This window comes from Pelobates fuscus, chromosome 1 (genome assembly GCF_036172605.1).
Source record: "Pelobates fuscus isolate aPelFus1 chromosome 1, aPelFus1.pri, whole genome shotgun sequence".
Taxonomy (NCBI): domain Eukaryota; kingdom Metazoa; phylum Chordata; class Amphibia; order Anura; family Pelobatidae; genus Pelobates; species Pelobates fuscus.
Genome location: NC_086317.1, coordinates 185,865,531 through 185,892,542, shown reverse-complemented (window position 1 = coordinate 185,892,542; position 27,012 = coordinate 185,865,531). Strand labels below are relative to the sequence as shown.

Below are 27,012 nucleotides of genomic sequence, written 5' to 3'. Positions count from 1 at the left end.
AAAATCACCAAACTACAGCGAGTACTCGACTCACAAGGGCCACTGAGCTACTGGTGACACCCGGGCGAATCAACGGATACTAAACATGCCACAATTTAAGCGAGAGTACCGTATGCGGCCTACAAGCATGGCCGGCGCGGAGGAGACGGCCGCTCCTCCGACGCCATTCTCGACTGGACACTCGATATTGGGCCCTTGTTCCCCCCCCCTTTGGACCGGCGGGGGTCATCCCGGTCCCCATCGATAGGCAGCAGGTTCTCACTCACACCCTAACAGCCTGCAAAGACACAGGCCCAACACAAAGCGGGCCTAGCATGCATGCCGCGACACGAATGGCGCCTATGATGCAGGCCATGGCGGCGACATAATCAAGCGCTCCCTCCGACGCATAGCCAAGGCATTCCAGCGCTTCTGGCAGCAATTGGAGCAGCGTATGGCACTGCAAGCACCGAAGCCTACGCGGGAGGTGAGAGAAGCTGAGATGAAAGGGCCGGGCGAGTCCCGCTCGGGCAGACCCCAGCCTGGAGCACACGCCACCCAGGCTCCCTGCCTACCTGGGCCGAAGGCCAAGAGGGGTAAACCCCCACAGCATCGCCCACGACGCCAGATAACCGCCCGCCGCTGGCGGCTTCGCAATATCAGGGTCCTCCGTAGCGCCCATAAAGGGGAAGACCCGGCTGCACTGCATGGGGCTGGAGCGGGAGCCGACGCGGCCCACGAAACACCTACATGTTCATCACGCAAGACCACAGAGTGGATTACCTCATACAGCACACCAGTGGCATAGGGTGAGAGATCGCAGCCCAACTACCAGCTTGGACACAGAACAGGACTTTGGACGCTCCCTCACTACTATAATAGACTGTAAGCCTAGAGTCATGATTGCCTCTTTATTTTCAATACCTAGGCCTGATCATTTACTTAATTTTATTGGCTGCCAAGCATGTCGACAACTCCATAAGCATGCCCTAGCATTGTTGCAGATTTCTATGAGGATCTCTTGTTTTTACCATGCATGCAATGTAACCTAATGCTGCTTAAACCGACAGCCAGCCTAACCTGTTAACTATGCCCTATACCCAGAGTGCACAGTATGTCTATGCCTTACTACATAGTATCTTGCATAACACTTCTGACATCCCTATCACGCTTGTTTTAGAATTTTGAATATACGCCGAATCTATGGAAAATGGCGCTGTGGGCAATAGCCCTACAAATGTCTGATATGTGATGGATTGCTAGCTTGTACTATTTCCTAGGGCAACACAAACCTGCTTATAGATCGCAGACACTGTAGATAAATACCTAACATGCTCTACACATAATGCACTAAGCTTGTCTCAAACTTGCCTAAGAATAGGAGCAGTCAACGTAATCTTTCACTATAGCACGCTACAGCTGAGTTTAGCCCGTGTGAATATGTTTAAGGTTATTAATCTGTGGCAGAATCCTGTTACTTTACCCAGAGCGCTTGACCTGTTGTGCCGTAAGCTACCAATGCCATGTTGACATGTACTGAGCAAGAGCCAGAGCTGCTTAACACATAGCATGACTAACGTGTTATATTGTACACAGGAAACCTACCATTTGAGCAATTACTGACTGACCGTCGCACCCATTTCTTCAACAATTGCTTGTAATACTATGTTTACTTGACGTTTCAAAAACAAAAAATATATGGCAGTCCTTTGTATGAGTGTACTATGTACCATCTTGTTTTCATCAACTTGTATTACCCCATACCGCCTCCTCTCTTTATTCTGTACCCCATAACGCAAATGCCATAATAAAAGAAAGATTGACCAAAAAAATAAATAAATAAACTGGCATTGTGAGTTGCTACTGATGCCCACTTACTTCATCTCTCACCAACCCTGCTGTCAAGTGGGGTTTTTACTATTTTAACTACAGTTTTTGAAAAATGAATAATCAAACTTGTGGGTCCAATGGATCCCCCAACATATTAAGTGAGCCTCTGGGGATCACATAACAAATATGTAACAACGCCGAGGATGCCCAGTCCCTGGCATGGCAATGAATACACCTATAGAAAAGTTCAGTAAGTTCTGCGGGTGCCATATGATACCCAGTCCCGCAGCACTCTCACAATTTTTTTTATTTTATTTTTTTTTAGATTTTTTTTATTTTTATTTTTTTTTAAATTCTTTATTTTTGGCAGTGCAGTAGTAAGTACATCATTTGGCAATGACAAGAATAAGGTACATCGAGAATATACATTAGTCAGTGTTGGTTTGTACAAAGAGTTAAAGCATACTGCACTGTTATTTTATGGGTAAAGTAGCGCATATAACATTTATGAACAGAGTAATTACATATCTCAGTTTGCATGATTTAACATCCCACAATGACGGTGTTTAACTTCCACTATCTGGGCAGGAGGGGAGACAACACATCTGTTTGAGGCGCTGGCCAAGCTTAAGAGGCTGTTGTTTTGAGGCATATATTTCATAAAATATATATAACATGAAAACCAAAGTAAAAGTATAGGATAACTGTGAGTAAATATGCTGGATTGTCCAGTCTGACCCTAGGGATGTGCGGCGTAGGCCGATTAGGGTGAACCTAGCATGGGCCTGAGGTTCGAGGACACTTGCTAGGGCAAGGGCCTCGGACCTGCTGAGGTGAGTGGCTGCCTATTAGTTTAACTTAACTTGACAGAATGCTTAAGTATAAGGGTTGTCCAAATTTAGCTCCTCTGGGTACAAGCATAGTAATGCTTGAGGGGTTCCGCCTCCTTTTTCTCTTGCTATTGTTTCCGTTACCCTTATAGTAAACCGCGAATGACAGAATGCTACGTAGCTTTATGTAAGTAGCGTATGGGTGTTCGGTCTAGCGGGTGGGTAGTGGGAGAGACAAGGCGTTCGTAAGTGTCAACGTTAATAAATGCTTAATGCATGATACACCATCACCAATACAGCCACATTAGTTTTTACTAGCCGGACAGTTGCATGATTGACCTTCTTAATATGCTGTGCGCACATTTTTAAATATAGAGGCAATTAAACGGTATATAACAGAATATGACAGTGGGAGTTCACATGAGCCCCGAATGCAATCAAGGGAAATAAACTCCTGCAAAAGGTAGCTTTGTTTTTTGTTTTGTAGCAGGTATAATAGAGCAATACATGTGCAGTATGTCAGCAGATAAAGACATAAGATGGTAATATGCACCATATGTGAGACAACAGGTATGGTATCGTGTATGTTAGAGATCAGAGTTAAACTATAGGACATAACATAAGTATAAGCTGTCATGTTGATCCCATGCTAGTTAACATGCTATGTAACATGGTCTGACACGCTGATAAAACATCAAATAACATTATAAACATTAAAAATTAAAATCAAGTAATGTATAGGCAATTTAGAGGTCTGTCTCATTAGAGGATACCTGATAAACTGAACTGCGGAATTGGCTAGTGATGAGCTATTACACTGGCTGAGAGGCTATGCTGCAAGTTATTAGGAAGCAGTCTCTAGTTGTTCAGTGCAGATCAAGCAGTCGTTCAGTGTTATTGTGGTACCGCCTGATGGATAGCCGGTGTGGCCACCGCGGTCTGCCGGTAAGTTAAGGCGGGTTTTGGTCCCTGCTTTGGGTTGGTCCGTTCTGGCTGGGTACCAGGTTGGTTGTCCCTGCCGTTGTTCCTCTTGGTTGCAGCGTTGTGACGGGCAGTCCCAGCGTGTTAAAAACCTTGGTTTGGTCTTCCCCTGACAGGGCCAATACAGTGTTCCGGATGCTCCCCATCTGTACCGGATTCCGTGGTCTCTGAGGGCCCTGGTGATTGGTTGGAATCTGTGTCGCTCCGCTAACACCGAGAATGGTAAGTCATCAAAGAGTCTTATATGACTGTTTTCGACTGCCACCGTGTCCTGGTTTCTGGAGCGGGACAGGAGGGCTGTCTTGACCAAGATATCTCGTGTGATCACGATGGTGTCTCTGGGGGCGTCTGCAGGGACAGTAGAGGCCTTCCGGACTCGGAATGCCGACATTAGGGGCTGTGCTCCGTTTACCGCCTGCACCCCCAAAGCTCCGGCTACTTTGATAGCAAAGTTCATCAGGGCCTCCTGGTTCACGGACTCTGGAATGCCTCGGAGCATGATGTTTCTCCTGCAGTGTCTGGCCTCCAGAGACGTGACCATGTTGGTAAGTCTCTGGATCTGCAGGGACATGGCATGTATTTGAGTTTGGGACTCTGTTATTAAGCCGTCTCTTTCTTCCCCTCTGGATTCCACCTCATCTACGCGGTGGGTCAGAGTAGTGAGTTCCGTCTGAACCCCCGTGAGGTCCGCTTTCCACACCGCCCGTAGGTCCAATAGAAGTTGTTTAATGTCCCCTTTAGTGGACGGGGAGGCATCTGTGTCAGATTCTGCCCTCTGATGTACTCCACTTAATGTTTTCGAGGCCTCTATATCATCCTCCTCCATGGAGTCTTCCGAGTTACTGGAGCCTCGTGCTGTGTCAGGGGCCATCTTGGTCTGGGCCTGGGGCCGCGGCCCATCGAAGGACCGTCGAATATCGGTCTGGCAAAAGCCCTCTGTGTGGGTTATCTTTCGTTGTTTGCGCCCCATCCTTATGTTGGAGGTATAAGCGGCAATTTGTCTCCAATTATGCTCGTTTTCATGGCTTTTTGATCGTTTTTGTGGTCTGTGTAGCAGGAGCTCTGCACAGGCACGTCTAGTCAGTTGCTCAGCTGGCCACGCCCAGCACTCTCACAATTTTACTGCAAACCTAGCTGTGTCCTTAAATGTTTATGGGCAAATAGATGTTTCTTCCTTCACCTTTCACTGTTTGAATTACCAAATTATAGATCCCACACTAAGTCACGTAAGACGGAGATGTAATTAGCCTAAGCACAAAAGAGCAACTATCTAAGAATGCGCAGCGTTAACAAATCATGATGATGTTCAGCTAATATTAAGGTACATCATTGTTAATTATCCAACTTTTGGCTGCCCCTGGTGTTAAACTAAAATAACTGTTACCTAATCTAATGTCAATCAATGTCATTCATATATCCTCACTCATCTTTTGCCCATAGAAATTCCTATTCTTAAGATCAGACTCCAGTATGCCTGGAGTTGTAGGAGGGATTTTGTCTGGCCTATATCTAGCTTCCTCCCTTCTACCTCCTGCCATTCTGCCAACGTTTGGAGCCTGGTTGCTAGGCTATTGTAAACAACTTCCATTTTGCGGGCTTCCCAGCTTTTGATTGTGTCCTGGCATAGGTGGAGGAGGGTCCATTTGTGAGTATGGAGCCTGACCCCCGAGGTCTCTTCTCTTTAACACTCTACATTCAGCCTCCGTTCAGCTGCGCTACTTATTCACTGTGTTTCATTAGTAGGCCACACAGGGCCGGTGCAAGGATTTTTAGCTACACAGGCGAAGATGCATTTTGCCGCCCCCTTTGAAAAAAAAATGCATCTTCACCTGTGTGTCTTGTTGTAACCCCCCCTTTTGAATTTCTTACCCCTTTTATGCTCTAGTGTATTTTATTCCCCCTTTAGTATGTCTTACAACCCCCTTTGTATGTATCTTACCTCCCCCCAGCCCCTTTGTGTGTCACTTACCTCCAGCTCCTTTCTGTGTCTCTTTCTTACCTCAGCCCCTTTGTTTGTCTCTGTTACGGACCGTTTCAGCATAAAAGGGGAAAAATCCGTTTAGGCGATAATCCCCTTTTTACAAAAAGGCACAGCTACTGCAGAACATCAAAACTCACGAATTCGGATATAAATGAATGCACCAAACTCCCGACTGCATACAAGGGAATAAGGTAGCACTCCAGCTGGAACCTCACGAATAGCTGCTAGCAGACGAACAGGAAAAGCAGACATCAGCTTACACTCCTAGCAGTCAATCTCCAGCAGCATACAGTGAATCCCCCCAAGAACGAGACAAGGCTCCGTGTTGAAGGTCAAGCAGTGGTCTGAGGTGCTGGGCACCCAGCCTGGTTTTTATTACATGAGTACACATACAGGCCACACCCAGGGGGAGGCATAAAATAACCAATAACATAGATGTTACCTCCCACACATCCCCTCCCCTTAGTGTGACACTTAATCCCATTATGTGTACAGTTCAAAATATACTTTTACATAACTTTCATAACTTTACAACCATACATCGTATCCACATAACAATCACATATTCAGACTCAGCATACTTGAAACATAACCACTCTCAAAAATCATACAAATCCCTCCAGTAAATAAAAAGTTACACGGAAGTCCTTTTATGACCGACCGCAAGCACCTTTTCTTGCCCAAAACAGTTCCATGGATTTGGGCTGTGCGGTCGGTCACTTTCTAGCATAAAAACGGCTAAGTCCCGTTCGAAGTATGGCCGGTACTTCGACTTTAGTCGAAGTGTCGAAGTGAAGTCGATGGTACGGGTCGGCGGTGTTCGAGTTAAAATGTCCGCCGCCACGTGGTCCTTTGTCCGATGCCGGTCACTTCGACGACTTCGACAACTTCGGAAACTCCGGCACTTCGGTAACTTCGGCACTTCGGCTGCATCCGAAGTGCCCTATAAAAAGTGTCAATTCTTCTCCGATAGTAATAAAAGGGCCGAACACTGTTTGTAAAGGGCCCAATCTCCCAGGGCCATAGTCCAAAGGCAGCAGGCGGGCAACCAGGCTCCTCCAATACAATGTGGCGAGATTGGTTTCGTCACAGTCTCCTTCTCCACCACAGTCCCTCTGTGTGGCTCTTTCCCCTCAGTACATTTGTGTGTACCTCACCTCCAGATCCCTTTGTGTGTGTTTCCTCCCAAGCCACAGCCACACAGGGATGGTTTTCAGGCACACAATCATAAAAGGCACACAATTAAAGTCATACAGGTACACTGTCATACAAACACAGACATAATCATACAGACATAGAGACATACCGACACACTGGCAGAAACATACAGACACAGTCACACAGAGACATACAGGCAGAGACATACACACATACAGAGACATACACACATACAGAGACATATATGCATTCAGAGACATGCAGGTATACAGAGGCATACCATCATACAGACACATACATACATACAGGCATACAGAGACATACAGGCACATGCATTCAGAGGCATACCGTCATACAGGCATATACATACATACAGAGATATACAGGCATACAGACACACACATACGTACATACAGAGACCTAAAGGCATACAGGTACATGCATGCAGAGACATACATACATTCAATTACATGTCCCTGGAGTACATGCTGTCCGGCTCTGTGGAGTCCTGTCCTGCAGCCCTGCATCACTAGGCGCCAGCAACGTTGTGGGGTATACAGGGAGCAGGGATATGATGTCATTCATCTCCCCACCCCCTCCACACAGCCTGCGGCAGACAATGATGTCATTCATCTCCCCACCCCCTCCACACAGGCTGGGCTGGATGGGCAGTACGAGGCTTGGCTCCACAAGCGGAAAGCTCAGGGCTGCGCTTGGCCATGCTACAAGAAGTAACCGGCTGGAGGGGAGGGGAGGGGAGAGCAGTGCTGCGGCCACACTTCATTAGCACTTTAGTACATTTGGCTACGCTATATTTTCACTTTGGTTAAGTACATTCAGCCTACATTCAGCTGTGGTACATTTTCACTATGGTTCAGTACATTCGACCTATGTTCAGCTGCAATACATTTTCATTTTGGCACAGTACATAAAACCTACATTAAGTAGATAAGCCCTACACTACTTCGGTTCAGTACATTTGGCCTACATTGGACCCTGCTACATATTCACTTTGGTTCAGTAGATTCGGCTACGCTACATTTCACTTTGGTTCAGTGTAAAAAGAGAAAAAAAGTGAAGAAACAAAAACGCTTATAGTGTAATATGTAATACAAATTAAAAACATATAAAACCAATAGGACAAGCACTCACAAATGTATAGCATATACCTGCACCTCATACCGCCCGCAGCCCATTTGTGGCCTGCCAAAGGATTTTGGGCAGCCCACGAGGACAGGGCCCGTGCTACCATAAGGCGGCACAGGTGGCTGCCTTGGGAAGCAGGATCCATTTGAACGGCACAGGAGCTTCTGTAACCTCTACCCGATCTAACAGAGAGCGCTGAACTGCTTCCTGTCAGACCGTTTACAGGAGCTTCTCTACCACAATCCGCAGCTTGACCATGCTACACATAAGGGGCAAATAAGACAGACATGGACTAGAGAATGGGCAAAAGAGACAGGGGATGAGGAGAGACATAAAGCCAGAGTGGTTGGGGAGATACAATGAGACAAAGAGGGGCTGAGGGGAGAAAAATACAAGGTTCTGCGAGGAAAAGACACAAAGAGAGCCTGGTAAGCGAAGAAAGAGACACACTAAAGAAGTTGTGTGGAGAAAGAGACATACAGAGGGGATTGGGGGACAAAGACACAGAGGGGTTGTGGACGGGGCTATGGTAGCAGCAAAAGAAACAGACAGGGGTTGAGGGGAGACACCCAGAGGGGCTAGGCTGGGGAGAAAGGGACACGGTGCTGGGAGGAAGACATACACAGAGGAAATAGGAAGGGGAGAAAGTGACACACAAAAGGGGCTGTGGGAGAAAAAGATACACATGGGGGGCTCAAAGAGACACAGAGGGGCTGGGAAACATGCAGACAGACACGGACTGGGGAGTGACAAAGAGACACAGAGGGGAAAATAAATTTGAAAACATCGATTTCACACATGATTCCAGAGTACGATAAACTGCTGGCAAGAAGTGTAATGAGTCACATTAATGGTAAGGAAATCAAAAATGTATTTAAACGTGTAGCGCTTAACAGAGTAATTTTTATAACATGGTTTATTTGCTAAATAGTTTAATCATTAATTATACCTTTACTTGGAAACTGAGACACGGAAAACTTATCTGTGGCCTGAAGAAATTTAGCCTATTTTAATTTTGGCCTCTACCTACTGCTAAGTTGGTATAGCAGAAATAAAATAGTGCAATAATTGGATCCACTGCAATTTGCCTAAAATTTGCTAGAGTACACTTGGAGTCGTTCGCCGGTATTGCCGTTCGCTGAACAGATTTTGTCCACAAGCAGGACTTTCTTAAGAGCTGTGTTCTCTGACCCGAATGTTTGCCATTTCATAACCCTTATGATTGGCGACTTGCTTTATCCTCCTTTTTTGTAATTTGTGGCTTCTATATTTGTTGCTTCGACATTTGCCGGCGTGTGACGTCATCTCACAGCTCATACATAGTCAGAGGCAGGCACTTACACACATAGTTACAGGCAGTCACACACACACAGCTATAGGCAGTAACACACACAGTTATAGGCACAAAGTCACACAAACACACAGTCACAGGCAGACAGTTACAGACAAAGCGCTATTTTGACAACATGGACGCTTGGATCAGAGCTATCCGGGGATGTATGTGGGGGTCCGTGCCTGTTTAATTGTGTTTTGGGGGGTATTTCATGGTAGCCTCTTTGTGTCCAGGAGATAATTGATTTAAGCGAGGGATAACCTAATTTCCTCCCAGACACAAGGCGGGATCATGTATGCTTTGTATGGAGACCCCATGCTGGGGGTCCATGTATGAAAGAGTGCATTGTTTCCAATAAAATCAGTTATACTTCCGGAATCATGTGTCTTCTGATTACTGGGACAAGATGGCTATATTCGCTGAACAATGCTTTTTCCAGCTAAGAGGGGATTCCAATAGAGATATCCAGCCATGATATAGGAGCTCTGCTACACACACACAGTTAAAGGAAGACAGACATTGAAGACAGTCACAGGCTGACAGTCACACACACAGTCAGACCATTACATGCAGAGTCACACACAGTTACAGGCAGACAGTCATAGGCAGAGAGTCACACACACACAGACAAGGATCTTTTTCCATTATGGACACTGACTGGGGAGGAGTAAAGGCAATGCAGTCCTAGGAGGCTAGGTATTAGGCCAGCAAGGACTCCTTCCTGCTTTCCCACAGTGTTTAGCAGTAACCGGGCAGCAGGTGCAGGCCCCCATTAGCCCTGCCCATTCATCTCCACGCACATCATATTTAGCTCTGCCCATACCTTCCTAATTTGTGGCTGAACCGGCTTTTTAAATTCTGTCCCTGAGTGTGTGAGCTGCTCCCACAACCCTAAGACCGGAGCTATTTAGTCATATTAGGTTTACTTTCTTTTCACATTCCATTTTTCAGGTGACTCAATTTTACAAAACTACATCCCTCCTTGCGACAACTAAGTGGTTGTTGTCTAGAAAACTTGGTCTGGCTGTTAGGGTACCTTGACCCATGAGGCCAACTTCCCCCCGCGTCGTGAATATTCTCACAACACCATTGGTGCTCTGTGGCCTTGGACAAGATGGCGCTGTTCTCCCCGTAATCTCCTGAGCAGGCGCATCACATATGGGCTCCGACACACAGGCATCTGAACTTGCATCTATGCAGGCACTCAGAACAAATCTACGCTTCATAGCCACCTCTATGCTTACCAAGACTCCCATATGCTGTTACAAGAAATTAATACCATCAAACGTGAGGTGGTCAAGATCTGGTCTGTGATTACAGGCCTTGACACTAGAATCACAAATATCACTTACTTGAAAAATAGGATAAGATAAAAAGATACCAGGAGCAAAGTAATATTTAAGTAAGTGATATTTGTGATTTTATGTACATTTAGAAGACTGGTGACCCTCTTTCCAGTTTTCGAATTACTTTCTCTCACTGTTTTATCTACTTATATTCCCTCTACTATTTAGCCTGACTACTCTATATTGTGTTTCTGTAAGACACTCTAGCATGTACTTTTGTGCTATATTATTTCTTTACACTAGAATAACAGACCTGGAGGAAATAACTCCTCCAGGCAGCTGCAAGTGGATGTGGCAGTGACAAGAGATATCTTGAACATGTAGACAATAGAGGTAGGTTTAATATCAGGATCTGGAACCTAACTGAAGCTGAACAAGGGGAGTCCATTCGGAATTGAAAGAGTGCATAGGGCTCTGCATCAGGCAAGACCGGGGAACTGACGCGATATATCATATCTTATCTCCTTCCCAGTATGGGAAAGGATTATGAGGGCTGCTAGATACCAAGGGTCAGAGGTATCTATTTACCAGGACCTATTGATCCTATCACTTGATGCACGGCGAGACCTATCACTACATTGTTACATGATCAAGGTATTCCCTACAAGTAGGGCTTTCCCTTCTCCCTGCAGGCCTGAAAGGAAAACACTTGGCACACTATGCGCTGGGCTGAGGAAGCCCATTGCTTTCTATAGGCACTGGCGCTGCTCCAAGTTGATGTGCCCAACTGGATCTTACACCCACCAGTTTGATATCACCCGCCTTTACCTGCAAGGAACTGGAGGCCTAGAAAATTCTTCCAGTTTACGTCTGTAATAAACGTTAACTCGCAAGTTGGAGTAAACTTGGAATTAATATTAACATTAAATAATTAAAAATAATAACCTAACTTAAAGGGACACTCCAGGCACCCAGACCACTTCTGCTCATTGGAGTGGTCTGGGTGCCAACTCCCACTACCCTTAACCCTGCAAGTGTAATTATTGCAGTTTTTCATAAACTGCAATAATTACATTGCAGGGTTAACTCCACCTCTAGTGGATGTCTACTAGACAGCCACTAGAGGTCACTTCCTGGGTTCTAGCACAGGAAACCTGTGCTAGAGCGTCGCTGGACGTCCTCACGCTGTGTGAGGACCTCCAGCGTCGCTCAAAACCCCATAGGAAAGCATTGAAATTATTTTTCAATGCTTTCCTATGGGGAGACGTAATGCGCATGCGCGGCATTTCCGCGCATGTGCATTACGTCTCCTCGGCCGGTGGGCGGGATCAGTCTCGCCCACCGGCCGACACAATCACCGAGAGGAGCGTCGCGGAGGCGGAGACAGCGGCGAGGGACATCGCCGCTGTCCCAGGTAAGTGACTGAAGGGGTTTTCACCCCTTCAGTAACCGGGGATGGAGGGAGAGGGACCCTCCAGTGCCAGAAAAACGGATCGTTTTTCTGGCACTGGAGTTTCCCTTTAAAAACAGAGTGTAGAGTCCACACTCCTTGCTTTCAGCAATTCAATAATATTTATTAATAGAGGCTAATCAAAGAAATAAACAATACATATACATTTGAGATAGGCTAGTATATGTTGCTACTAAAACTAGTCATTGATTGAATGGAAAGTATGTGATACAGTTACCACTCCATTGATCATCAGCTGAGAATAAGAGAGAGAGAGAGCGCGTGTGTAGTGGGGGGAGAGAGAGAGAGAGAATGTGCTATTCACAGGACTTTTAACAGGTTAGCCCTTCCTTCTGCTGGACACACCTCCCTCAGTCAATCAATCCCTTAGGATGTAACAGAACCTGCCTCCTGGGGGAAGGGGGATTGCACTACACTACCATGTGGCTAATGGAGTTTTGCCTCTGTCCTTGGAGATAATTGGATTACTTCTTAATTATCTCCAGGATAGAAGACTCTGTGGAACTGGTTTTGGGCAGAAAAGCCATGCTTCATTTGGTCACAAAGGACTTCGATCTATCTTTTGAACCAATGGACCAATTTGGATGATTTTGACAAATGTTTGTATTTGGAGTATGCTGATTCTCATGAAATTCTCATGAAAATGTTAGTTTTATGTGAATGTGCTGCATACTTTTAAAGTTATGAATAATGTGGAAAAACTGTATTTCTCTGCATGTGATAATTACATTACCCATTGTGTAAGGTAATTGTATCACAGACAGAGGGGAGGATTTTGTATGTGTTTATTGGTTGTTTTCCAAAACCCTGTGGGTGGTACTAATGTGCATATAAGAACAATAAACCCACAGCTCTGTCTGTTCCTGCTTGACCCTCAAAATGGAGCCTTGTCTCGTTCTTGGGGGGATTTATTGTATGCTGTTCCAGTTTGACTGCTAGGAGTGTAAACCTATTCGTATGGCTTTTTCCTATTCGGCTGTTTACAGCATTTATATGTTTGAGGGCACTCATATGCTTCTCCGGTTCTGTGTATTGGTGTCTACAGTAGCAGTGCCTGTGTCTCTGGAAGGGAAGATCTACTAAACGGCTTTTAACCCCCTTTTATGCCCAGGGTGCCGTTACAAACTGCTCTCAGCCAGCTAGTGTAAATCCCACGAACATTGGTCTTTGACACACCTGACTGACGCTCAACTCAATCCTGGAGGAGCAGCAACTACCATGGAAACTTGAACAGTACAGCCACAAGACTTGCTTTTCCCACAGAAATGACAAATTTGCAGTGATGTTACTACCACAAAGGATTCTGGGTGGGCATATGAGAATTAGTTTAACAAAGAATCAAATTTTTGCCTAATTCCATTTTAAACATGTATTCCTTTGAGTCTGTGTTTGCTGTATACAATAGCTTTGAAACACAACTTAGGGGGGGGCGGAGCTTGAACGCTGAAGCGAACGGTCGCATGTGCCTGCAGCTCCGAGCTACACACGGCGGAATTAACGGCTGGCCTGAACCCCTACAAACCCCAAACACCTGGAGAGACCCCCCGAGACCACATGAGGCGAAAAACGAAAAAATCGGTACCAAATAAGCCCGGGACCGGGCTGACTATCGGAGAAATGTGGGGACAAATCCGAGGCGCCAGTGAGCACAACATGGCGGCACTCCATGGCGGCTGCTCAGATTTCTCCGATGAACTATCCGAAGAGGCAGATGGAGAATATCAACCTGCCCCTGCCCCAACACCAATGGCTAAACAGAGCAAGAAGGGAGCAGACTCCGAGCCAGTCACCACGGCGATTCTGAAAACGCTATTAGCAGATCTGCAGAGGAACATACTTGCAGATGTCACGGCACTGAGAAGCGACCTACAAGGCCTGACAGGCCGCATCAGCACGCTAGAGGGTTCCACACAAACAAATGCCCAAAACATCACCACGCTACAGCAGGCGGTGCACGACTTACACACACAGGCCCAGCAGCACGAAAGACGCCTCGCTGCCCAGGAAGACTCTAGGCGGAGACATAATCTGAAAATGAGAGGGCTTTCAGAGGCAGTACCGGAGCAGGAGCTGCCACATGTGGTGAGGCGACTGTTCTCGACCATCTTACCACCCAGACAAGCCAAAACGATTGAACCTGCTGACCTTTTTCGGATCCCCAAACCCACGGGAGCTCCAGCCACGGCCTCAAGGGACGTTATACTGGTATTCCACAATGGTAAAGACAAAGCTGCAGTCCTTACCGCCCTGAGAGGAAAAACACCTCTCCAATTTGAGACCATGGAACTGACTTTCTATGCTGATCTCTCCAGTAGCACCCTAGCGTGGCGGCGGTCGCTCCGACCACTTACCGCCTTGCTCCAACGCCACAAAATAGACTACCGCTGGAAACTACCCCGTACGCTCCAAATTCGACAGGGGGCAAACTTACATCAGATCCAGAACATCGAGGACGCTGAATCAATACTACGGTCCCTGGGCCTACCGCAGGACTCGCTCTCCCAGGGGGGACAAACCACCCTCACCTCACCAGTACGCACCTGGGATCCGGCAAGGATCACGCCATTTGTCCCCAAGGGCTCAACACCGGACTCTTACGCAGCGGTCACCACCTAGCTAATCAATTTGGATAACCTACTTGGGGGCCCATCGCACCCAACCCCCACCCATCGCACCTGGGAGTTGGCTGAGATGTTGGTGCATGCGTGCGCCCGACCGCAGCCGGACAACCCTATCACCCTGCGGGGAGCTTCCAGGCCACAAACCTGCTGCTGTTGATGTATGACTTGACCACCCACGGCATCCTACCATACGGGATACACCTAGTAGTATGTACTATATCTAGCAGGGGGCTTTTCCTTTGACCAAGGAGTGTTTCCATTTATGTGTTATTCTTATCATTGCATTTCTCGTTTTTCTTTATTTTTATTTTCCTTTCTTATCACTGTTGATGTAACACTGTTGCCTGTCTGAATTGCAAGAGGAGGCGCAGAGGGGATATACTCGCCCTACACATACCACATAGTTCAGGGGACCACCGAGTAGTAACTCCTCTACCATGCGGCCATATCTACCTTACTGAGCACTATGCCCGCCTCGGCAGGCTCCCTCGCACTACAAGTCTAAACGTTGATACAAGTCTAAATATTGAGGGGCTCACCCTGAACTGCGACTCCAGTAACGAATGAGTTTGCAAGGAGACAGGGACTCCTACAGCGAATTAATTTTGTTTCTGAAATTTTCTTTTGATCTTTACCCACTTTTGTGAAGCAGTACCTGTCACAGACCCTTACCTAGTCCTATGCCTGTAGACCAAATAACACTTACCCAATACAGCTTTATCTTGCCTGGGATAGTTAGGGCAGGCATGTTATACATCTTGTAGCGGGGACTACTGATACAGTTTGCCGTTTCACACAGGGATTAACTAAGATTGCCAATTACTATGCCGACAACTGAACTCCTGCTCCTAATCAATCAGTTTACTCTATATGAGTTCGATGGTCAGCGATGATCTACAGTCAGAGGCTCTGTTAAATATAGTGTTTCACTTGAGACAGCCGACGGTAACGAGCTGGTAGGCAAACTTCTCTGCGGAGAGGCCCTTTAACCCCTATGGGCCACCCCTTCGAGCAAAAAAATAGTTTTTCTAACAATGCCCTGCACTATGGCTTAATCCCAGGGACCTAGTCCCCAGACAGACGAATCTGCGATACTGAGGCACAACATATAAAAGCATACACGTTAAATTTTAGTTAAAGCTCGCCTACCCATGCTACACACGACTCTTCCCTACACTAACTGGTAAAAGACTGGCAGGATAATATGCTAAGAACACTCCTAGTTTACTCGCTAGCATGCACATAACATCACAAACTGTTTCTAAACAATGTACAGGCATAAGAAATTCAACGCGCTACCTTAACCAGTAAGGCCAATCTAATATCAATCATTTATACTTCCGGATAGTTAAAGCTTGGTTTACCGCAATGTTATTTTATTCCCTTAAAAAATGTATGCATACTCCATATGTCTCAACTGTTGTACTATGAATATGAAAATCGAGCCTGCAAACGCTGTTGGGGCGAAACAGGCACTGTTGTACAAACCTGCATACCAAAAATAAAGAATTTAAAAAAAAGAAACACAACTTAGGAAAAGATGCAGAGCCAGTAAACCGCTCATGGACAGCTGTGGACAGGGTGTTTTGAATAGTGTGTATAGACCTCTTGTTTTACGATATTCAGTTATTGTCTGGTCGTGAGTCGGTATCTGTTGGCGTAGTGGTGGTGTGGGCGTTGGTCGGTCACCTTTTCTTGGTTTTTCCGTGGGCTGTTTTTGTATGTAGTATGCTTGTGGTTGGGCTTGTGTGTGTCAGGTTGTGTGTTGGGGATATGTGTGGGGTGTCTGAGCACTGGTGTGGGTGGTGATGTGTGCACGCGTAGTGTGGAGGGTGGAGGGGCAGGGGGTAGAGATAGGTACCTATGCGATGGGGGAGAAAGAGTAAGAGGAGTAGAGGATCGGGGAAAAGGAAGAGAAGGAGAAAAAAAGTTAAATAAAAAGGGGAAGGGAGGGTGGTGGTGGGGTGTCTTGATGTGGTGGAGTGAGGGAGTTAATGTCTTCGGGATGAAGTTGGGGAGAGGTAGTGGCGAGAGTAGGGCAGAGGTTATTTTGCCTCCCGCCAACCCGGGGGACAGAACTGTTTTTTTTTTTTAACTTCTTCTGTACCACAAGGGGGGCCGTAAGGAAGGGGGGCACTATAGAGACCTATAGTGCCAGGAAAAAACTTTTTTTTCCTGGCACTTTAGTTTCCCTTTGAAATACTTTAACAAATGAGAGTAAACCCATTATGTCCTCCACCTGACGACTAACCATAGGATTGTCAAAGTATTTAGCCATCCAACTGGTCCTTAGCAGGTCCCCTCCCCTTGCCCATGCATCCTCACTATCCCTCTTCATATGATCTCCTCCATCATACCTTCTTAGTCCCTTCTGTTCCCTCCCCCGTATGCATTACTATGGTTGGGGCAACTCTCATTCCAACTAAGGGAAGGGTTAAACTCAGCTCAGTTACCTTGCAAACTATCCATGATTCCCACCCTCACGAGTCCTTTCCCCGCACCCCAATCCAATGCTTGCCTTAATCCCTGGCAATGACTCACATTATACTGTTCTGGGTCTCAAGGATGGTCTTGGATCAGATTCGGGCCGCGGGCCTGACCCTGAAGCCAGAAAAATGTTGTAACGGAGCTCCCCGTACTCCAACTGAGTACCCTCCGCACCGGACACCACAACCACCGCAACCACCGTTGCTTGACTGGAGTCTCGCTGTCTTCCTTCCACCCTGGATCAGCTTCTGTCCTCCAGGACCGTGTGGGAAAGACCTCTTCCTTCCACCCTGTATGAACCTCCAGCATCCAGGACTGTGTGGGGAATACCTCTCCTCCAAGGAGAGCACATCAGGAACAAGCTCTTAAAAGAGCTAAGTGATTCAAGCTCAGGGGAGTATGCAGAGCATAGCAATCCCCAGTGTGATTATAGCAGCTCCCTCCAATAACGAGACAAGGCTACATTTTAAAGGATCAAGAAGAACTGTCTAAAACTTTATTTTACTTGGGACTAGCCCATATGGTCATTACATAAGATATAAGGAAGCCAATGATACTTGCAAAAAGGCAATTAAAGTGGCTAAACTAGAAAATGAGAAATTGATAGCCAAAGAATGCAAAACCAACCCCAAACATTTTTTCAAGTACATTAATTCTAAAAAAACAAAAAATGAAAGTGTAGGTACACTGAAAACAGAGATGGGTCTGTTAGTCAATGAAGACCAGGAAAAGGCAGAAATTTTAAATAACTATTTTTCTTCGGTAAATATTAATGAGGATCCTATGGCAAGAGATATGCATATGATTGCTGCAACAAACTTGCAGATAACTTGTGATTGGATAACTCGAGACAAGGTGCTACAGCTATTAAAGAAAATTAATGTAAATAAAGCTCCGGGGCCTGACGGTATCCACCCACGAGTACTTAAGGAGCTAAGTGGGGAAATAAGTGAACCTCTGTATTTAATTTTTCAAGATTCTTTTGTTTCAGGTATTGTACCGGAGGATTGGAGGAAGGCAGATGTTGTTCCTATATTTAAAAAGGGTTCAAAATCCTTGCCTGGAAATTATAGACCTGTGAGCTTAACTTCTGTGACTGGGAAATTATTTGAACGGCTATTAAGGGATAATATTCAGGAATTCATTGGGAAGAACTGTGTTATTAGCAATAATCAGCATGGTTTTATGAAACATAGGTCATGTCAAACTAACCTAATTGCATTCTACGAAGAAGTAAGTAGAAATATAGATCAGGGTGTTGCAGTGGATGTGATCTACTTGGATTTTGCCAAGGCATTTGATACGGTTCCTCACAATAGGTTAGTCTTCAAACTAAAAGAAATTGGTCTAGATGAATATTCTTGTTCTTGGGTAGAACAGTGGCTTAAGGATAGAGTACAGCGAGTTGTCATAAATGGTAAATTTTCAAGCTGGACAAAAGTGGTAAGTGGTGTCCCTCAGGGTTCTGTTTTGGGACCGCTTCTATTTAACATATTTATAAATTATCTTGAAATGGGCATTGAAAGCCATGTATCAGTGTTTGCAGATGACACAAAACTTTGTAAAGTAATAAAATGTGAGCAGGATATTGCCTTGCTGCAGAGGGATTTGGATAGATTGAGGGACTGGGCACTAAAATGGCAGATGAAATTTAACGTAGAAAAATGCAAAGTTATGCACTTCGGGGTTAAGAATGCACAAGCAATTTACACCCTAAATGGTAGTGAACTAGGGATAACCACACACGAGAAGGATTTGGGAATTGTTATAGACAACAAATTAGGTAGCAATATGCAATGTCAATCTGCCGTTGCTAAGGCCAGTAAGGTTTTGTCATGTATAAATAGGGGCATAAATTCTCGAGATGAAAATATAATTTTGCCTCTTTATAAATCGCTGGTAAGACCACACCTTGAATATGCTGTGCAATTTTGGGCACCTGTTCTAAAGAAGGATATCATGGCACTAGAAAAAGTGCAGAGACGAGCTACAAAATTGATAAAAGGAATGGAGCATTTTAGTTATGAAGAAAGGTTAAAACATTTAAATCTCTTCAGTTTGGAAAAACGGCGCCTTAGAGGGGATATGATAACATTATACAAATATATTCGGGGCCAGTACAAACCATTATCTGGAAATCTATTCATAAACAGGGCTATACATAGGACACGAGGTCACACATTTAGGCTTGAAGAAAGGAGATTTCATCTAAGGCAAAGAAAAGTTTTTTTTACAGTAAGAGCAATAAGGATATGGAATTCATTGCCGGTGTTCTATCAGATTACTATACCTTGTCAGATTGCTATACCGGAAGTGACGCGGCCGCACCGGATGTGACGCGGCCGCACCGGACATGACATTTCGGAGCTGGAGGAAGAGGAGCGCATGCGCATAAGAACAGGTAGGTGAAAATTTCAGACAGATCGGGAGTGAAGGCCACCTAATGCGCATGCACGAAACCCACACTGCGTCTGCGCCAGTAGCTACAAGGGAGGGGGAGGTAGGGGATTTAACGAGCCAGTGCGCACGCGCGCCTAAGTACTCCCGTCGGCCACAGACAGCGGGATACAGCGCGCGTGCGCACCAGCAGGCAGGGAGATCGATTCAGCCGAATATTCATCCGCTCTCCCTGCCCCACACTGCGCACGCGCCTACCCGGGCACGGACAACGCGCATGCGCACTGAGGGGTATAGAAATCTGATGGCCATATCTTCTTCTAAGAAATCTCCTACCCCCGAGTGCGCATGCGCGGTGTCTGCATCCTGACATCTCTCAAGTAAGCTCGCTCACAACACTCTCAGCCATCAGGGGGGACTGTGATGTATGGAGGGGGGGTCTGTATGGGGTGGGGGGGTCTGGACAGTATTGGGGGGGGGTTCTGTACTGTATGGGGGGGGCCTGGACAGTATTGGGGGGTTCTGTACTGTATGGGGGGGTCTGGACAGTATTGGGGGGTTCTGTACTGTATGGGGGGTCTGGACAGTATTGGGGGGGTTCTGTACTGTATGGGGGGGTCTGGACTGTATGGGGGGTCTGGACAGTATTGGGGGGGTTCTGTACTGTATGGGGGGGGGGTCTGTACAGTATTGGGCGGGTTCTGTACTGTATGGGGGTATGGGGGGGGTCTGTACAGTATTGGGGGGGTTCTGTACTGTATGGGGGGGTCTGGACAGTATGGGGGGGTGTCTGGACAGTATTGGGGGGGTCTGGACAGTATGGGGGGACTGTACAGTATTGGGGGGTCTGTACAGTATTGGGGGGGTCTGTACAGTATTGGGGGTCTGTACAGTATTGGGGGGACTGTGCAGTATTGGGCAGTCTGTGCTGTATTGGGCGGTCTGTGCTGTATATTGGGGCGGTCTGTGCTGTGTATTAGGGTGCTGTGTGTTAGATGTGGGGATGGGGGGGATTGTGCGTTAGATGTGGGGGGGTGGGCAGTGTACTAAATGGGGGGCTGTGCAGTATGTGGGGCCTGTGTGTTAGATGTGTACAGCCCTGGTTTGACTACAAAATATTTTGTTTCAGAGATCTCAGACGCCATGGCCTGCTTTTTGCTACGAAAGCCCAGCCATCTAGTCACTCACCAGGGGTGGATGAGAAACTGCACCCCAGCCAGAGGGACTGCCCCACATCTGCAACCAAATCCGTCTGTCACTGAATTCTGTAATCTCCGTGTCTTTGTGCATTGTGTATGTATAGTACTCCCAATTCTTATATTTAATATGGTGTGTCTCTCACAATCTTTGTGTCTGTCTGCTGTAAATATGTGGCACGCAAGTCTGCATGCACTGTGTCTGTTTTGCCATTTTACTCTAACCATTATATTTTTGTGTGTGACAACTCTGACAAGCATGTTCTCCTATGGGGCACGAAGTACATAAAGAGGAATGAAGAAGTCCACGTTTGAGGCTCGTGTCCAGGGTTGATTATTGAAGTGCCATCTGACACGTGACAAGTTTCTCCTGTTTGCACGGCGACTTCAACATTGTGTACTGTGATCAGAGGTAGGTAACCTTAGACAGTTCAGATGCTGTGAATTACATCTTTGCCAGCATTATGGGAGGTGTAGTCCAAAACATCTGGAATACCGAATGCGTATGAATGAAAAGTATGGGGTGTGTGTGTGAATGGTCAGTAACAAGGGTTGAAGCCTTGACGTGGCGTTACTGCTCACATGTGTATTCATGTGCCAATTCAACCAATGTGAGTCACTGTAATACTTATAAGGTAACCAAAAGTACTGTGATTGTGGAGAATGAAACGCCTGTATCACCTACACACTGCTTACACTGTGACCGTATCTCCTATACACTGCTTGCACTGTGACCGTATCTCCTATACACTGCTTACACTGTGACCGTATCTCCTATACACTGCTTACACTGTGACCATATCTCCTATACACTGCTTATACTGTGACCCTATCGCCTATACAGTACAGAACCCCCCCAATACTGTCCAGACCCCCCCATACAGTACAGAACCCCCCAATACTGTCCAGACCCCCCCATACAGTACAGAACCCCCCCCCCCAATACTGTCCAGACCCCCCCACCCCATACAGCACAGTACCCCCTGATGGCTGAGAGTGTTGTGAGCGAGCTTACTTGAGAGATGTCAGGATGCAGACACCGCGCATGCGCACTCGGGGGTAGGAGATTTCTTAGAAGAAGATATGGCCATCAGATTTCTATACCCCTCAGTGCGCATGCGCGTTGTCCGTGCCCGGGTAGGCGCGTGCGCAGTGTGGGGCAGGGAGATCGGATGAATATTCGTCTGTCTGTGGCCGACGGGAGTACTTAGGCACGCGTGCGCACTGGCTCGTTAAATCCCCTACCTCCCCCTCCCTTGTAGCTACTGGCGCAGGCGTAGTGTGGGATTCGCGCATGCGCATTAGGTGGCCTTCACTCCCGATCTGTCTGAAATTTTCACCTACCTGTTCTTATGCGCATGCGCTCCTCTTCCTCCAGCTCCGAAATGTCATGTCCGGTGCGGCCGCGTCACTTCCGGTATAGCAATCTGACGAGGTATAGTAATCTGATAGAACACCGGAAGAGGTGGTTTTGTCAGAGTCTATACAGATGTTTAAATTGCAATTGGATAAATACTTGCAAAAACAGAACATACAGGGATACAATTTCTAATTAGTGGGATAATAGCTGCTTGATCCAAGGATCCCCAAACCTTGGTTCAGCAAAGGCGTCCCATAATAGACCAAGGCCATTGTAATCCTCGCCCTCTCGTCTGTCGCACTTAGCCATCCCGGGAACACGTTGAACTGCATACCAATGTAGCGCCTGGTATGTGTCGTCGAGCCCCAGTTCCCTCCGTGCCAGAGAATTAAGCTGCATTACCAACTCCCACCTGGGCTGTTCTCCCATCATAGGCATCCATAGGGCCACTCGGGCCTGTAGTCGCTGCTCCTCGCTGGGGAGACGCTCACCTCGCCAACGCTGGACACCCATCAGGGCTTCGTCCCACATCTCTTTCCTGGCGCCCTCTCTGCAGTCCAACCTGGTTGCCTCTGATACTGGCTCACCCAATGGGGCCAAGAGGCTCTGTAACCTCCAGTCGAACTCATCCTCCACTTCGAGCGCTGTCTAGGGACTTGCTGGCTCCATATCGCCCCGTAATAATTCCGGTGTCTTCAGGATGCTGCTCCTCACGCTAGAAAGCCATCCCACCGCTGCCACCACTGTAACGGAGCTCCCCGTACTCCGACTGAGTACCCTCCGTTGATGGACGCTTCCGAGCTTGCGCAGAGGACCACAAGCACCGCACCGGACACCACAACCACCGCAATTGCCGTTGCTTGACTGGAGTCTCGCTGTCTTCCTTCCACCCTGGATCAGCTTCTGTCCACCAGGACCGTGTGGGAAAGACCTCTTCCTTCCACCTTGTATGAACCTCCAGCATCCAGGACTGTGTGGGGAAGACCTCTTCTCCAAGGAGAGCACATCAGGAACAAGCTCTTAAAAGAGCTAAGTGATTCAAGCTCAGGGGAGTATGCAGAGCATAGCAATCCCCAGTGTGATTATAGCAGCTCCCTCCAATAACAAGACAAGGCTAAGTTTTGAGGGATCAAGAAGAACTGTCTAAAACTTTATTTTACTTTGGACTAGCCCATATGGTCATTACATTAACATTGCTGTGAAAACTCAATAAAATTACAAACAGTCAAATCATAGCAGGCAACATACAGTGACTTATTATAACACTTTTAAAGGGGTGGGGGAGACAATATTTAACAGAAAATATCTCACGTGCCATCAGAATTAGCAATATGCAAATCTACCCGAATATGCAAATGAACCAGTCTTTCTATTCAGGTAGTGCATATTGCTGTTGCACTAGACAAGCTCCATAGCCAAATCCACCTAGTTGGTAGCAAACCTCAGCAGTACAGGAGAGCAGGAAATACATTTCACAGTACACACACACACACTATAAACAATTACATTACACACACCCTGCACCTATAATGGGTACAGGGTGACTAAAACATAAGAGAAATAAAGCAACCTACATAAATAGTCTGTCTGAAGGTAGAATAGGGGCTTTAAAGACAAATACATCAGAGTCATAGTCACAGGGGAGGAGGCTGGCAAGCAGGCCTCTCCAAGACCAAGTGGCGAAAGGCACTTCATCACAAATGTCATTTTGGAATGGCTGAGGTGCAGTACCTGGGTCACCGAGTGGGATGCGGGAAGCAGCGACTGGAGCCAGCTAAGATAGAGGTGGTCGCAAATTGGCCAACCCCTCACACTAAGACCCAGGTACTAGCCTTCCTGGGCACGGCTGGGTACAAGAGACGGTTCGTACCAGATTATAGTACTATTGCTAAACCCCTGACTGACTTGACAAAGAAAAATCTTCCCCGACAAAAAATCTTTCCCTGTGGTCTCCCCACTGTGAAACAGCTTTTCAGACGCTTAAGTAATGCTCCTGTCTTGGCTGCCCAAGCCCCTAATAGATGTTTTATAGTTCATACAGACGCTTCCATGTTCGGGCTGGGAGCTGTCCTCAGCCAAGTAGGAGACGATGGAAAAGAGCACCCGATTGCCTACATCATGCGAAAACTCCTGCCACGCGAGGTCAGCTATGCCGCAGTGGAAAAGGAGTGTTTAGCCCTGGTGTGGGCACTAAAGAATTTAACTCCCTACTTGTACGGACAAGAGTTCACTCTGGTTACAGACCATAACCCGTTGGTATGGCTCAACCGTGTCGCTGGGGACAATGGCAGACTTTTACACTGGAGCTTATCTTTGCAACCGTTTAATTTTACTATCACCTACCGACCCGGGAAGCAGAATGGCAATGCTGATGGGTTATCACGGCAAACCGACCTCAGTACAGCATAATTCCTCAGTCTGGACAGCCTTAGTCTGCCCCGAAAAGGGGTCAGACGGTGTCTGCAAGAGTGTTCCACAAGGAGGGAGCACTGTTACAAAGACTCTATATACTGTTACAACCTAACCTCTTTTCGTTTAAAAACCCTTTTATGCCGGTATCCAGACCGTCCGAACGCATTCCACAAACTATTATAAAGACCCATTCGTCGGTACGAACGATGGACCACCCAGCCTTTGGCGTGTGCCGCCACTTAACCCTGTCACCTCTAAAAGTACCGAATGACCGACCACCCTACTAGCGGAGTGTGCTTCTCATTAACCGCCCAAGGCGCTGCGGTCTGCGGTCAACCACCAACTAATTGACGGTCCCAGGAGACCCATGTTCGTATACAATTCTCGAAGGGAAACTGCCGAAAGACTCATGAATGGGGACCACCTACATTCTGGCATGTGGCATCAGTTAGAACGTTGCTCTTGCGGTTAACCACAGGTTAAGTACCCCCTGCCGGGCGGTCTCCGTTCGTCTCCCGAACGGCCAGGACAACCAGACTGAGAGTGGGTATGTATCTGACCTCCGCTCCATAAGTATTGAGTCGAGGTCCCGCTGTCCATTGACCAGGGGTTCACAACCAAAGGGCCCTTAGCCACGGTGGTCCTACCCATTGAAGGTCACCCAACCACCTTTTTAGTTGACACAGGCGCAGCCCGTAGTGTTCTCAGAGAACAAGACCTGTGTAACTCTTCTTTCTTGCCTGACATTGATGTTTCATGTGTTGGTGTAGATGGTACTCCTCTTACGGGTGGGCTCAGATATTCTCACACATTTTGTTGTGTCTTCTACCTGTCCTATTAACTTGTTAGGTGCTGATGTTCTCTCAGGTTCAGTTATTAACCCCTCTTTCTCGTAAGTATACCTCAGCTCTCTGTTCTTTGACTCTACTATTACACATTGAGTCTCGCCGTGAGGAAGTAAGGGTCCTAGATTCCCCGAGTGCCCTGGATAGGGTCCCAGCCAAGCTTTGATCCACAGGCCAAGATGATATTGGACGCCTGCAAGTTCCTCCAGTGGTTGTGAAGCTATACGAAGGAGCAAATCCACCACATAGGCCACAATACTCCTTGAAGCCTGCTCAGGCCCTTGCCATCTCCAAACAGGTCCAAAGCCTGTTGGCAAAAGGTGCTCTTGTCAAATGTGAATCAAAATGTAACACTCCTCTGTTTCCAGTGAAGAAGAAAACTGAAAAGGGAGAACCAGACCAATACCTTATGGTTCAAGACCTCCGCACGGTCAATCATGTCACTGTTCTGGATACCCCCATCGTACCAAATCCTCATACACTTCTGTCACAGGTACCACACCATAGCTCTCTTGAATGTGAGTTCTCTACATTTTGTTACCTATCACACCCTGAACTTTCATACTATACCATTAGTCGCCTCTACCTCTCTTGTATTTACATATACGGAACGGTCTACACTAGACGCATCCACAGAGGAACTCTATCAAGTATCCTAGACCATCTATTGGCACCCTATCAATACTTTACTGGACTATCTACCCTTATTTGGCGCAGCCCTTCCATATCTTTTTGTATCTATCCACCGAAGGACCCGAGGGGTTTTCCTTCATTTGGGTTGCTGCCTACCTTGACTAATTTTGTGATTACTAGCGCTGAATTCTTTTTGTGTTTAACAAAACAACTTATAACAGATTATTTTATTGCACTGGGAATTTCGGTGAATGTACACGATCATATAATTGAACATTGTCACAGAATATACAGACCAAAGTCAGTCTCGTCGGATAACCCTAGAGACATTATAGTTCGCTTTCACTCCGAGGACTTTAAAAATTTGGTTTTGAAATCCACAAGGGAAAATCAGCTAAATTCGAACTGTTACCGTAATATAAAAGTCTTCCAAGATATCTCATTTGAGACACGGCAGAAAAGAAAGACTTTTTCTACGGCTACGCAGATACTGAGAAAATCTGAGATAAAATACAGATGGCTATATCCTACAAAGATAAGTCTAACGTATAAGGAGAAACTGTATACGTTTGACTCAAATGATAAATTAGGGGATTGGATGAAATTGAAAAGAATAGAATAGAATAGAGATATGAAATCCCAACAGGGCTTTTTTTTTTTTTTTTATGCGGGACCTTTGGTCCATTTATGCATTGACTACTGCTCGGTGACCCCATATGGGTCTTATGAAAATTACCCAATATAAGCAATAGCCAATGCTATTATATATTGCTATGAGGGTTTATCCACTGTTTATATATGACATCTTGGGTCTAATCAGGTATTGACTATTGCACGTTAACTATACTCACATATGCATACTTAACTCATATAAGCACCATTTAATAGTATTTTATGTTGCTCAGAAGCGACTCTGTCTGGCAAAAAGCACATAATATTTAGTAACATTGACACCACATTGATTTATAGATATAATTAATTCATTATTCACAAGTAGGACTGTTGCTTTGATTTGGCACTCATTACTGTTTGGTGACTTTGTATAGGTCACAGGATGGTCACTTTA

The 27,012-nt window shown here is 46.4% G+C and overlaps 1 long non-coding RNA gene across 1 annotated transcript in view; it reads left to right on the top strand.

Annotated features, from left to right (window-relative positions):
• Positions 1-27,012, top strand: part of LOC134609683 (uncharacterized) — a 540,481-nt gene that overhangs the window by 319,136 nt on the left and 194,333 nt on the right. The window lies entirely within an intron of this gene.